The sequence below is a fragment of the Mesoplodon densirostris genome, chromosome 1 (genome assembly GCF_025265405.1).
Source record: "Mesoplodon densirostris isolate mMesDen1 chromosome 1, mMesDen1 primary haplotype, whole genome shotgun sequence".
Lineage (NCBI taxonomy): Eukaryota > Metazoa > Chordata > Mammalia > Artiodactyla > Ziphiidae > Mesoplodon > Mesoplodon densirostris.
This window is the reverse complement of record NC_082661.1, coordinates 57,061,710-57,077,264: the sequence shown is the minus strand read 5'-3', so window position 1 is coordinate 57,077,264 and position 15,555 is coordinate 57,061,710. Positions and strand designations below refer to the sequence as shown.

General features: G+C 37.3%; 2 pseudogenes; both read left to right on the top strand.

The window, feature by feature from the left end:
- LOC132479675 (cytosolic beta-glucosidase-like) overlaps window positions 1–15,555 on the top strand; it is a 166,193-nt pseudogene that overhangs the window by 57,640 nt on the left and 92,998 nt on the right.
- On the top strand, window positions 733–854 carry LOC132501218 (U4 spliceosomal RNA; annotated as a pseudogene).

The window sequence follows — 15,555 nt, the reverse complement described above, 5'->3', positions numbered from 1 at the left end:
GTCACTTTTGCCAAAAATATTGCAACAACCTGCTAATAACTGGTCTTTGGGCTTCTAGTGCCTTCTTTCTGCAATTCACCCCCGCCATTGCCACCGAATTATGCGTTTGCTTTTCCGTTATCAGAGCCACTGTTATAACTCCTACTCATCTTTCAGCACCTGCCTTAAAATGTTTTCTCGTGGGCAAGTCTACCTGCCTCCCAATGACGGAAGTAACTCTTGAGTGCTTGCTTCTTGGTTCTCCCGTAGTGCTTTTACATGATTTTAATATAGCTCTTATCTTAATGTAGTCTAAGACTTTATTTGTCTGATATCTACTAGACTGTGAGATCCTCAAAGGAAGGTAGATATTACAGTTATTATTTGGGAAATGTGTAGAGGTGGAACAAAACATTAATTCACAATGAAAGATTACATTTTGTCTAAGACTCACCTAAGCTGTAAATAATGAAGGAGTTTAAACTGTTGATGTCAATAAGGGTAGGACTGGGGTATCATGTTTTGATAGTCACAGTTATTAGCTATATGATATTGGAAAGTTACTTAATCTTTATACTTTTGTTCTTATTAGTAATAGTAGTACATCTTCTAAGGGTTGTCGTGAGGGGAAGAATGAGATGGCCGATATAAGTTTTTGATATAGGAGTGATAGAAAGCTAAGGCTCAGTAAATGGCCCTTATTATGAACAATGAAATGTATTATAAGATTTGTTTGTTCAAAAAACAATAGCAGGCTTTGTGCAGTGGCAGTATCGTAGCCAATGATGTTTATCCGAGGCACAATTATTGCTAATTGAAAACTTTTCCCAAAAAACAATAGCCAAAAACGTTTATAATTTATGTGTATAGAATCAAAAATAAAACTGATATCCACATACTCATCATATTTCTAGGACCCCCCTTCAGTACTTTCTCCTATCCCTTTTCCCAGAGGTACCCACTAAGATGAGTTTTGCATTTATTCATTCCTTCCTTTTCTTTATGATTTTAGCATGGGAGACTATCTAGCTAAACAATTTCTTGTTTAGCTTTACATGTTTTGGACATTGTATAAATGGAAATACATTGTGTGTATTTTTTGCTTCTTCCCTCTCAATATTATATTTGGGAAATTTATGCATGTAGATACAGGTGTGGTTCATTCATTCTTACCCCTGTATAGTCTTTCATTGTATGACTATTCCATAGTTTATTCATTCATTCATTGATTTGTTGTCCTGACAAAGGAAATTTGGGCTGTTTCCAGTGATGGTTTTTGTTGCTGCTTTGCAATCATGGTTATATATGTCTCCTGGTCTACATTTGTAGAAACAGGATATATGGTGGTATGTGAATTATGGGGTTTTGATATATGTGCTTCTTCAACTCTACTAGATATTTCTGTATTGTTCTCCTACCAGCATTGTATAAACATTCTTGCTTTGCAACAGTATCTCTAATGCTTGATATTGCCCAACTTTTAAATTTGTGCGAACTGTGTGGTTGTAGAATAGTATGTCATTGTGGTTTTCATTTGTATTTCCCTGTTTTTTAATGATCTCCTATGTGTTTTTAAATATTTACTAGCCATGTTTTTCTCATCCTGTGAAGGAACTATTCACATCTTTTGTCCATTTTTTTATAATCTTATTGGTCTTTTTAATTGAACTATCCAAATACAAATATGGATCTGTCTATCTTTGCAGTTCAATCAGTATTTGCTTCATGTATTCTGAATCTCTGTTATTAGGTGAATAAACATTTAAGATTGTAAATCCCCTGAATATATTGACCCCTTTTAATATTATTAAATGGCTTTCCTTATACCTGGTAATATTCTTGCTCTGAAATCTACCCTGGTATTAATATAGCTACTCCAGTTTTCTTTGATTAGTGTTAGCATGGTACATCTTTTTAATCCTGTCACTTTTAACCTTCTTTTGTCTTTATATGCAAAGTGGGTTTCTTATAGGCAGTATATAGCTGAGTCTGGTGTTTTAACTGATCTGATAATCTCTGCCTTTCAATTGGGTTGTTTAGATTCATTCATCTTCAATGATATTATTTACATGGTTAGGTTTAAATCTACCATCTTGCTATTTGTTTTCTATTTGTCTCATCTGTCTTTATTCTCTTTCCCCTCTTTTTATCTCTTTTACAGATTATTTTTTATAATTCCATTATATATTCTTTTGGCTTTTAGCTATAACTTTTATTAATTTTTTAGCTATAAGTTGTTTTTTTTTCTAATATATGCATTAACTAGATATCACAATATTTTACTATTTTTTGTGATTTAGTTTTTAGTATTTTCTGTTGACCACTATTATGCCTTCTTTTTTTTTTTTTTTTTTTTGTGGTACGCCAGCCACTCAATGTTGTGGCCTCTCCCGTTGCAGAGCACAGGCTCCGGATGTGCAGGCTCAGTGGCCATGGCTCACGGGCCCAGCCGCTCCACGGCATGTGGGATCCTCCCGGAACGGGGCACGAACCCGTGTCCCCTGCATCGGCAGGCGGACTCTCAACCACTGCGCCACCAGGGAAGCCCGCCTTCTTTATTTTTTAATTAATTATTTTTTTTTATTATTTTAGCCCTAGCATTTTTTACATTTTATTTATTTATTTATTTATTTATTTATTTATTTATTTTAACATCTTTATTGGAGTATAATTGCTTTACAATGTTGTGTTAGCTTCTGCTGTATAACAAAGTGAATCAGCTATACATATACATATATCCCCTCATCTGCTCCTTCTTTAGCCTCCCTCTCACCTCCGTATCCTACCCCTCTAGGTGGTCCCAAAGCATCAAACTGATCTCCCTTTTCTATGCAGCTGCTTTCCACTAGCTATCTATTTCACATTTGGTAGTGTATATATGTCAATGCTACTCTCTCACTTCATCCCAGCTTACCTTTCCCCCTCCCCATGTCCTCAAGTCCATTCTTTACATCTGTCTGCGTCTTTATTCCTGTCCTGCCCCTAGGTTCATCAGAACCATTTCTTTTTTTTTTTTTAGATTTCATATACGTGTGTTAGCATGCCCTAGCATTTAAGAAAAAAATTTTTTTGGCTTTGCCACACGGCACGTGGGATCTTAGTTCCTGGACCAGGAATTGAATCCCTGCCCCTTGTAGTGGAAGTGTGAAGTCTTAACCACTGGACCACCAGGGAAGTCCCTATTATGCTGTCTTTGATTTTAAGCTATTCTGATGTTCCTTTTCAGATTTTTGAAGGAAAAAGCTAATGTTCTTTAGTTATTGAATTCTAACATTATTGGTCAAAGATTGCCGTCTGTATTTCTCCAGCTTTTTGAAATTTATGGCAACTTTATTTATGGACCAATTTGTGCTCAGCTTTCATGATGTTTTTGTTTGAATGAAAACAATGTATATTTTTCAATTGTAGCATTCATTATTGTGCAATGTCATATATATCAATTAGATCAAGTTTGTTAATAAATGCTATCCTTATTCTCTCTTGTTTCAGCTGCTGAGAGAGGTTTTAGTATCAAGGTTATTCTAACCATGTGAAATGAGTTGAAGAATTCTTTCTTTCTTACTTTTTGGAATAATTCATGAAAGAGTAGAATTTATTGGTTTTGTTCTTTAAATGTTTGCTAGAACTTGGGTTGATTAAAACCCAAGGTGGAGTTTTGGGTTATGGAGGTGGATTTGTCAAGTTTACATTTCAGTTGTGTCAATTTTTGCTTCACATGTTTTGAAACCAGATTCTTAGATGCGTACATATTTAAAACAGCATTGTTATTATGTGGTGACCCACCTTATCTCTAGTGCTTTTTTTCCCTCCTTGAAGTCCTTTGCTTTTTTGGGGGGTGGATATCTTTCTCTATATTTTGATTTTCAATGTTTTTATATTCTTATGTCTTAGGTGTGTTGGTTAACAGTATATCACTGAATTTAAAATATATATATATAGTCTGACAATCTCTGTCTTCTATCTGGGGTGTATATCCCATTGACATATTGTTATAAGTGATTATATATCTTGTCATACCATCTTATTTTGTGCTTTTATTTTTCTTATTTCTTTGTTTACTTTTTATTATTTTCCTGCCCTCTTTTAAATGTATTTAGTTTTCCTCATTTAGCATAATGTTTAAGAGCATGGGCTCTGGAATTCAACTGTCTGAGTTAGAATCTCAGCTTTAGTACAAACTGATCTAGGCAAATTAATTTAACCTCTTCATTTCTCAGTTTCCTTACCCAAAAATGGGGATAATAATTGCAGTTACTCATAATATTGTTGCGAAGCATCAATATATATAAAATGCTTAGAACAGAGCCTGGCACAGACTTGATATATATGTGTTGGACTTGTCTTTAAAAAGAAATTACATTTTTTTTCTTTAAGTGCTTACCCTAGAAATTTTAACCTGAATATAAAATATAACAAAGTAAAATGTTAATCAATATCTTTAGTCCCCTTCTAGACAGTATATGAATCTGAGAACACTTTAACTCTGATTTCTTACCTTGGTGCTCATATATCTATATCTATATCTATATATATCTATATATCTATATATATATGTTCTTTTTTATGGGCCCAGCATTTTAGTTCTATCTAGTTATTCTTTTTAATTCTCACAGACATTTTATTATTGTTTTATACTTTAATAGCTTGTTTAGATTATCCACATATTTAATAATGTCTATTTTTATGCCATCTTTTCTAATGTTTAATATAATTTCTTAAATTCATCTTCATGCTAACTAAAGTTAATATAGCAAAATAATTTAAAGAGTCATAACAAGACTGTTTCAGAAACCATTAATCCCTTGTTCTCTTCCATGTTCCTCTCTCTAGAAGAAATCCCTTTTAATTCTTTTGGTTAATCCTTTTGGCATTGACTTCTATATCTTAAATATCATGCTTATATTACTAGTTTTTGAGTTTTTTTTCCTGTTGTAGGCATAATCTATTGACTTCTCCCTGTGAAAGATGAAGATTTACCCATCTGTCCACTTTTTCTCCCTCTCCCTTCCCACTTTCACCACCCCCATGCACAATTAGAATGGGAATAATTGCTAAGTTGTTACAAAGTTTGAGTTTTGCACAATGAAAAGAGTTCCGGAGATGGATGGTGATGATCGCCCAACAATGTGAATGCACTTAATGCCACATAACTGTACCCTTAAACATGGTTGAGGTGGTAAGCTTTATGTGATGTATATTTTACCCCAATTAGAAATATTCTTGTCAGCTAGAGGGTATACTGAAATGTGTGTAGATTAAATGAAGAAGAGTGGGTGGGATAAAGATGAAACAAGGTTGGCAAAAGTTGGAAACTGCTGAAGCTGAACCAGGGGTACATGGGGCTTCACTGTACTATTGTGCATGTTGACAATTCTCTAGTAAATTTTTTAAAATTTGAAAAAATCAAACTAAATATTCTAGTAGTATAATATTCTTGAAGAAATATTTCCCATAGCCTATGGGAAATAGGCTGGTTTCCCATGGACTGGTTACTCCTTGGGTTTGCTGCACAGCTACATCATTCCACAGATTTCTTCTGCGAGATTCTTCATTTCCTGGATCCTGGATCTTTCTCTTTCTTGTTTTACATCATTGTTTTGGAGAAATTTATCCTCCAGTAATATCCAATGAGAGGAAAATTTTTTTCCAGTGTCCTGTGAGAGCTCGTATGTCTGCTAAAATCTTTTTCCATTCTCACACTTAATTAATGGTTTGAGAGCTGAGTTGTGGTTACAAATATTGAGGAGTAATTTCTCTCCCACAGGCTAGCTGCTTTGTTGTCTCTTAGGCAGAGCTTGTTGTTTATTCTGGCACTGTATGTGAAGACCTTGCATCATCATACTTATGTGAGCATCTTACCACAGGCTTCCCATTTTGGTGAGCTTTAGACTTTGTCTCTTTTCTCCCTTGTCCCACAGGCCATTAAAATGCAAGCTTACATCATCTGGGCTACTCAGATGCTCTCAGGACAAAAGCCTGTATCACTACTCACGTACGCTTCTGAATTACCTCTCACTTTGATTTTGGGTTCCCTAACATCCTGCCAGATCGATGGCACATTTAACAATACATTTCCCATATTCCATCCGGCAATTGTTGTTTGAAGGATAGCTCAGGATATGTAGTCTGCCTGGAAATGGTAGTCTTGTTCCTCATAAAGAACAATGAACTTTTAATATGTGGACATAATTACATCTTGAGAAGATCCCTAATAAGCAAATGAGTTATTAATGTCATTCATTCAGGAAAATTTACATTCAAGTACTAATGAGTACTGGCCACTATATAAATTTTTTATTTTTTTAAAGGCCACTGTATATTTTTAAATCAAAATTTCACTTATAATGATTAATTTGCAATTCATATTCTAGTTCTCATAGAAACAATGTTGTTTACCTATGCTTCATCTAGTATACATCTAGAATGAACTACTCTACATAAGTACATTTTCCTGCTAAATGACATTTACCTCTTGAAATTGTCAAAACTTGTTTTAAGCACTTCAGATGGACTGTTTTCCAAAATGTGTAAGTCACGTTATGCATTTCTTAGGCTTCATAAATTGAGTAGCACGGGCATTGGTTGACTCTTCCTTCATTAGTCAGTCATTATTACTAAAAGCAGTGTGGTCCAATGGAAGGATTTGGACTTCAACATCAGACAGATCTGGAGACACATCTTGGTTCTACTTCTTACTAAGAGTGTGATCTTAGGCAAGTCACAATCAGTGATGTGGCAAAGCCAGCTTGTACTGGCTCACCAGTGCCTACTGTTAAGTTTTCAGCAATTTTATGAGCTAATTCTTAAACACAGCCAGCATTAAAAATTCAATTACATAAACTTATAAGTAAGTGATTTATATTAAAAAGGGGTAATAAATACTCAAAATTCTTACTTCCTCAATATTTTACTACGTTTATTATTAGCTATGCCCTTGAAGCTGTTTAGATTTCTTGTATCTGTGTAGAAGAAATACTATATAATGATGTGCCACTGCCCATCTTTTTGCAACTCTGCCTTCAGTGCTGTCACATTGGTTGCTTGAAATTGGTCATGTGTAAGTATTTATACCACAGATATTGGCAAGTGCTACAAGTCAATATTTGATGTATTGTTTTGTTGGTTGTCTGGACCTAAGAAAGTTATAGAAAAAATATTAATAATATAGAGTAAATGACTGTGTCATGTCTGTAACTGTTACATTGTGAGTAGGACAAAACATTCAAGGAAATATTCTTCTGCTGTTTGAAAACTATTACCCAATTCAGCAAAGAAGCTGCTCATGTCACTAATGAACAAGTGAAATTCTGGTACATCTTTGTTATTTTCCTTTCATTGTGCTTGTTAATTTAAGCAAAGATATCAGTCAACAGTCATGTGAGGACTACTCACATTTGTCAGATTGTATGTTGCAGTTTGGCTCCCGATACAAGAGTTTGGCAAAAATCTAAACAAGACTTGTATGAGAATCAATTGGCTATAAGGAATTTACAGTAAAGAGCATTGCATATTATTGCTTGGAGATGGTGTATTACACATCCTTTATATCAATAAAATTTATAACAAACATATATACATATAGGTGTATACATTTTTAACATATAGCCACTTGTTAATATTTACCAATACACTATGCCCAAACTCTCTGAGATTAAGCTTCTTCATTTATTGTAAATCTATTAACCCAAACTATAACACCATGCTTGACCAAAATTGCATTTTAATATTCATACCTATTTCATTCTAAGATTGAATACCAGTATTCTTTTTCTTCTTTCCTCTAAACCCTATATACAGACGTAACTTGAGAGCCATTGGGATGTATAAAACTTTTTGCCTGTATTTGACATGGCTCCAGAGTACAATTTTTTTTTTTTTTTTTTTTTTTTTTGTGGTACACGGGTCTCTCACTGTTGTGGCCTCTCCCATTGCAGAGCACAGGCTCCGGACGCACAGGCTCAGCGGCCATGGCTCATGGGCCCAGCTGCTCCACGGCATGTGGGATCTTCCCGGACCGGGGCACGAACCCGTGTCCCCTGCATCGGCAGGCGGGCTCTCAACCACTGTGCCACCAGGTAAGCCCCCAGAGTACAATTTTTAATATTCATGATTTCTTTGTATAGATCTTTAGTACCCTACCTTGATATCAACTGTCATTTTTGCTTTTGTCAGAGCTCCTTCTTTTAGCAGCCTCTCCTGTCTCCTCATGGTTCTCTCCCATAAGTTATAGCCCAGGTTGTCTTTTTGTTGGTCTGGAGACTACATCTAATCCTATTAGAATCGTGAAAAAAATATGAGTAAGTAAATGCTAAATGAGGATCTAAAAAACTTTTCTATAATTGCTTAAGTCTATTTACTCTAGCTGTGACTTCCTTTCTTACATGAAAGTCATTACGAACTATTTTAGGTATATAAAAAGGATTGTGGATAATGTAATCAACAGCCTCTCATATACCTGTTAGCCAGCTTAAGGAGTGAAACATAAGAGATGCAAAGGGATGGGCTTCCCTGGTGGTGCAGTGGTTGAGATTCCGCCTGCCGATGCAGGGGACACGGGTTCATGCCCTGGTCTGGGAAGATCCCACATGCCGCGGAGCGGCTGGGTCCGTGAGCCATGGCCACTGAGCCTGCGCATCCGGAGCCTGTGCCCTGCAATGGGAGAGGCCACAACAGTGAGAGGCCTGCGTACCACAAAAACAATAAATAAATTAAAAAAAAAAAAGATGCAAAGGGCCCTCAGGCTCCTCCTTGTTTCCCTTTCCCTCCATTTTCTACCCAAAGGCAACCACCAGCCTGAATTGATCATCCCCAGGCATGCTGTTGTATGTTTACCTCATATGTATATGTTCAGAACATCCATGTTTTGTTTTACATATTTTGCATAAAACATGATAAAAGTACTGTATATACTCTTTTTAAAATTAATAACCTTTATATTTTAGAGCAATTTTAGATTTATAGAAAAATTGAGCAGAAAGTACAGAGTTCTCATATATCACATTCCTCCAATTTCCCCTACTGTTAACATCTAGCATTAGTGTGAGACGTTGGTTACAAATGATGGGAGAATATTGATACATTATTATTAAATAAAGTTCATAGTTTATGGGTTTTGTATGTATGATGTATGATGTCATGTATCCACTATTACAGTATCATACAGTCCACCCATGAACAAGTCAGGGTTAGGGGAGCAGACCCACAGCACAGTGGAAAATCCGTATACAGTTTTAGTAGTTTCACTTCCTTAAAAATCTCCTGTGCTCCATGTATTCATTCCTGTATACATTCTTTTGAATCTTGATTTTTCGTTGTTGTTTAATATTATAGTTTCTAGGATGTCTTAGTCCATTTGGACGGGTCTAACAAAATACCATAAACTAGGGGGTTTATAAGCAACAAACATTTATTCTTCACAGTTCTGGATGCTGGATATTGGGGATTAGGGTGCCAGCATGGCCAGGTGAGGGCCCTCTTCCACATTACAGACTTCTTGTATCCTCATGGGGCAGAAGGAGCTAGGGAACCTGGTGGGGTCTCCTTTTAGGAGCACTAATCTCACTCAGGAGGGCTCCACTCTCATGACTTAAGCACCTCCCAAAGGCCGCACTTCCTAATACCATCACATTAGGTGTTAGGATTTCAGCCTCTGGATTTGAGGGGACCCAAACATTCAGACCAGAGCAGAGGGGTATCTATGCTCTGATTCATTCACTTTAACATCTGATTAGTGTTTCCTCTCTATGGATATACCCAAAATTCGTGATCCGTTCTACTGTTGATAGGAAATAGGTTGTCTCCAGGATTTTGTTATTACAGAAAACTCTGCCTCAATAATCTCATATAATCTCTTTGTGAAAATACATGAGCGTTCCTCTAGCATATGCCCTTAGAAGTAGAATTAGGGGGTCATGAGATTTTTAACATTACTCCTTTATACCATAAAACGGATTCTGACTACCATTTTAAACAAAATATCTATGTGAACAGGGATTTCAAATCTAATGTAATTTTTTACCTTCTGTCCCTTTAATGTGTGGCACTCTCTCTTACCTCTGGGCTTATTCTGACCCTGGCTCCTCTTTTTAAAAATTTCCCCCCCCACTCCCACCTCTGAGAAATTCACCTTGGTGAGTCAACATTTCCTTTAGATTTCAGTCTAGAAGCCATTTCTCTAAGAGGCTTCGGACTCCTGCCCACATCTGGATAAACGCCCCTCCCTGGCTTTCATGAAACGGTCCTTACGTTGGCTGTTTTATAATCGCGTGTAAGTTCTCCAAGGACCCGAGGCACAGCAGAGTTCACCATGATAGCCACCGTGCTTAGCATAGAGCCTGACACATTGCATTTGCTGAATTAAGGGAGGTATGAAGGAATGAATGTAGGATACCAGTATCATCCCAACCATGGCAAAAACTAATCTCCTCTCCACAATAGTTGACTAGACCATCTCAGGCTCCGTGGTCAGATGACAGGAGGATAGGGTTCAGGTGTCAAGGGTCAAAGATAATGTCCCAAGACTGCTTTGTGCACAACAAGGACAAGGCATGTCAGTCATGGCCAGGAGAAATGTTCACAAGGAGTAGATGTTTTCAATTCAGACACTCATGAGCTGAGCCCTGCCTCTGTCTACCAGCTGGGAGATCTTCAGATAATGAACCGTGAAAGCCTGCTATGCCACGGCATTATGCAACAATTTTTCATTTGCCACCAGTCAGCTTCAGGGATCAAGGACAGCTGAACACATAACCCACTCATGCATGTTATTTAAAGGCATATTTTAAAGTTATCAATATGACACATTGAGTTAATGAGGGATGTTCTTTGGGTGACAAATATTTACATTCCACATATGCCTCTTGATGTCAAGAGTGTAACTGTTTCATTTTCTTCTTTTTCTCAGGAGGCTGGGATACAGATGGAAAAGGCCCTTGTGTCTGGGACACATTCACCCATCAGGGAAGAGACAGAGTTTTCAAGAACCAGACTGGCGATGTAGCTTGTGGCAGCTACACTCTGTGGGAGGAAGATTTGAAATGTATCAAACAGCTTGGATTGACTCATTACCGCTTCTCTCTTTCCTGGTCACGTCTGTTACCTGATGGGACGACAGGTTTCATCAACCAGAAAGGCAAGTGTTTCTTAAAAATAGAAGGTTGCAGCTTTAATTCAAGGTTATTGCTGCAGCCTGGCATAATTAATCCAGGATGCTATTCTGCAGTGTAGCTTTGAAATTGCAAGTTTTTAGAGTGATTATAGGATAAATTTTTTGAAATGGGTTTGCATTAGCTTTCTCAGGACTATTCTGGCTTCCCTCAACTGGAGATCTTTGTTGGGAGGGGTGGAAATAGATGGGCAGGAAGGGGGTTGGAATAAGTGTTTTATTTATGCAAGAGGTTATTTGACTGTTGACCTGAAGGTGAATTTCCAAGAGTTGTGTATAAACGATTTTCAGTTGTGTTATGCTGTGATGAGTCATGAAGAGCCCTGCGGAACCTGAGAAGGTTCTGAGCATTTCAATTGAAGCTGAATTAGTGGAGCTAATTAACTAGCACAGAGGTTAGCACCAGAGCCCCTGGAATCTGTTTACTTGGGATTAAGTGCCAGCGACGTCACACTATCTATGTAAGCATCCCCTGAGCATGGCTTGGTGCCTCAGTTTCCCCATGAATAGAAAGGGACACTGTAATAGCTCCTCCTTCAGAGCGTTGTTGGAAGATTAAATGAAATAATCTTTTAAAGTGCTTTACACAGTAGTAGCTGGTATAGCGTAAAAGCATTCAGTAAGTGTTAGTTATTATTCATATTATGCCTTGTAATGAAAAAGACTACTGTCCTATTTGAAAGCCTATTATTTATAAGGCATTTTACATACATTTTCTCTAAACCCCACAAATCAATGAGGAAGATATAAGTATCACATTTCACAGAGGTGCATGTTCAAATCTAGATATTTTGTAAATTTGTATTTTTTGGTGGATCTGGAATTTAAGCCTAAGGTCTGGCTAGCTCCTTCCACACAACAGGGTTGGCAGACTATGACCTGAGGCCAAACTTGGACTGATTCCTATTTTTTAAAAATAAAGTTTTATTGCAATACAACCGTGCCCATTCATTACGTATAGTTGGTTGCTTTCCCAATGTAATGGTAGAATTGAATAGTTGGGGCAAAGACCGTACAGCATGCAAAGCCTGAAATGTTTACTGTGTGGTCTTTTATAGGAAAAGCTTTGTAACCCCTGCATCACAATTTAAAGACTTCTTAATAAAGAACTGTTATGGCTCCTTTGTTCTGGAAAAGATTTCACATTACTCCCAGGGTTGGGACTAGGTGAGGCAAGGAGGGAACTAACGTGGAAAATTTGAGAGGCATGTACTTTCAGCATCTCACAACTGCAAAGTTGTGCGTGAAGTCACCTGCTTGCCTTGTTGCACTTCCAGCCCAAAGGGCCGACATAGATATTGAGGGGTTCTTTTTGAGTAAGTTATCTGATTTCCTACGTAGTAAGAACAACCTGTGATAACAGTTCCTAGGTGGACTTGTGCACTTGCACTGTAAGGTGGGGAAATCTTTGCATTGTGAAATGGAACCACAATTTATGCACTCACCCGTAGCACATGGCCTTAAAGTAGCCTCCCCCAGATAAGGACAATGCAAGATTAGCAGGTTCATGACTTGATTCTAAAGACATTAGCCTCTTTTTTTAACCACTCTTGGTTGAAGGTCTACTTTCTTGGCATCACCTGCCAGTTTTATTTTTTGACTTTGAGCAGTGGGTAATTTGTTATTCAGTTTAAAAGTTAACTCATAATTTCCCACCATTCTAATCCATCATCTGTACCCTCTCTTTTCTCTGGCACCATCATAACCCTCAAGGATTAAAAACTAAGAGTAATCTCTGAATCTTCTCGTTTCTTTGCTTCTTACATCTAATTGGTTGCCAAATATGATCCATTCTTCTTATGCCTTTTTAACTTCTCCCCTTCTAGCCTTCTTCTCTGTCCATGCCCTTGTTTAGATGTTTTTGATATACCCTTGATGGTTATACCTACTTTCACTCTCTTTCTTTGTCCTTTAACCCTTCATACAAAATGCCACCACAGCAATTTTCTGAAAGCTTGGCCCAAGTCATGGTGGCTTGCATCATCTCCTGCTAAAGCAAAGCAAGATAAAACATTCTTTTTTGTCATTTAAACTCCTTCATATATCATTCCAGTTTTTGACTTAGTCTTAACTCACCTCTGAAGCATTCTAGGCTGAATCACCCATGCACGTGGTCCATGCAATTCCTCCACGCAAGGCCCTAAGCACATAACCCATTACTTACTAAACATGCTATGCGATTTTCCACCTTTGTAGAAATTTTCTTAAGCTCTTCCTCCTGCCTGGATTGGCCTTTTACAAAAACTCCCAACTATACCTGCTGAATGTTTATTCTACTGTTAAGGGCTAGCACAAATGTTTCCTCTTCTTTAGAGTCTTTCCCTATTCCAAGACAAAAGAAATCTTAAAAAAAATTCCCATAGAACTTTGAAAAACTCTTAGGGTCTTTCTTACATTCGTCACTCTTGGCATTATTAAATCCCCTGCTAGACTGTGAGCACTTTGGGTTTAATTCAACCCAACAAACATATATTAAGTGTCTACTGTGCGTCAGGGACTCTGTCTACATACCCATAATGAAGATAAGAGAATCCCTGGAATTTTTTACAGGATAAAAAGGAGATGATTCTGCCTTGTTCACCCCTGTGACCTAGAACAGTGTCTTGCAGGGATGAATTCAGTAAACACTTAATTGAATTTAATTGAATTAGGTCAATAATAACCATACAGATCACTCTAAGGGCAGTAATGGTTGCCTTTTAGTGAGCATGTAGTATGTGCAACTCACCATGCCAAGCACTACACTTGCGTTTGCAAATTTAATGCTCCGAACAGCCCTGTGAAAGAGGGCCCTCCCTAAACAGAGGGAATCATGGTAATCTGGGGTGTAAGGCTGGGCATAAATTTGCCAAGATGACAAATTTATTTAGAGCTGAGTTCAACCTAGGTCTGTCTGATGTCAAAAAGTAGGATCCAGAGACATTTACAACCTCACCAAACCACTTGTATTCTTTGTGCTACAATTTCCCTGTTGGTAACATGAGGTGGAAGCACTGAATTACTAAAACTCTTTCCACTGTTCTAGCCTATGATTCTAGCAGTTTGGAGTTTTTAACTGAGCTTCCATTTGGATGGTAAACAACATAAAAATTAAAAAAGAAAACCCCACCAACGTGTAATATAGGTCCATAATCCCTTATGTGAAGTCCTAAAATCCAAAAGGTTCTGAATATTGAATCCTTTTTAGTAAGTTTAGGTTTAGTAAGTTAGTAAGCTTTCTAAAACAGATTTAGCAGCAAAAGCTGACCTGAGTTGATGGGAAAGTTTTTTATCATCTCAGTTCATTTTGGTTGGTGAGATTACTAATCTATTTTACTGCAGAAATATTAAGGGATACTGATCCACACCCACTGGGGGTGTTAAACTTAATACATAATATGGACTCTGTTTCTTTTCTAAAAATCCTCAAATTCTGAACACATGGCTGCCAAGATTTTCATATAAAGGATTGTGGACCTGTACCAATACGTCAACATATCCAGTTATTTAACACCAACTTAAGATACACAGGAGTTCATGGAGCTCACTGTAGATCAGGAATGCAAGAGCAGGGCAGCAGAAAAGCTAGAGGGTCGTGGTGGTGGTGGCTGGAGTCACTGGGGCCACCTGGACAACGTGAAGGATTCACTTGTGCAATTCTCACGTGGGGATCACGTGCTCCCAGCACTAAGCTTTTCATGTTTGGCACCAGCTTTTGTAAAACCATAGCTGATTAACATTACAGACTTTTCTATGAACAAAAGGGCAATGGAAGTGCTTCCAGTAGGCAGAATTTCAATAAGTGGTTGCTCACTCTTGTGCAGTGATCTGTTGAAGCAATTGGAACTGTTTTAGATCAGAAAGGCCATCGTTTGTTTTCTCTGTTTAAACATTTTCTCAAAGAGCATGTAAAGAATTAGAGAACCCTTGTCACTATCTTTTCCAAGAAACTTCTGTTTTTGTATTTGACTCCCTATTTTAAAGCTTGATGAGAGGACATTTAGAAACTTGTAAGTAAAATCCTGTGTTCCCAAGCTGGAAGAATATTTTACAAAATGTCACTGTTACACAGTCCTTCTCTTTCAAATGTCAAGTTTTTGAGGTTTAACAAGAAGAGATTGAGCTGGCAACTGAAATTACATTTTTCTGTATTTCTCAACTGTTCAAGTGCATTTTCATATCTGCCGCAAATGTAAGTTTCAGGTGATTAGCAAAAGGCCCAAGTATTGGAAATAAAAAGGAAAAGGAATGGTTATGCAGAATTTCTTTTGCACTTTAAGATTTAAAATATGAGCACAGTTAGCAGGAATGGTAGTTAAGTAAATAACTAAAGAAACATTTATTAATCTCCTACTCTAAGTTGGGCAGTGAGGTAGGCTGAATAATGGCCCCTCAAAGTGTCCATGTCTTAATTCTCAGAAACTGTGAATATA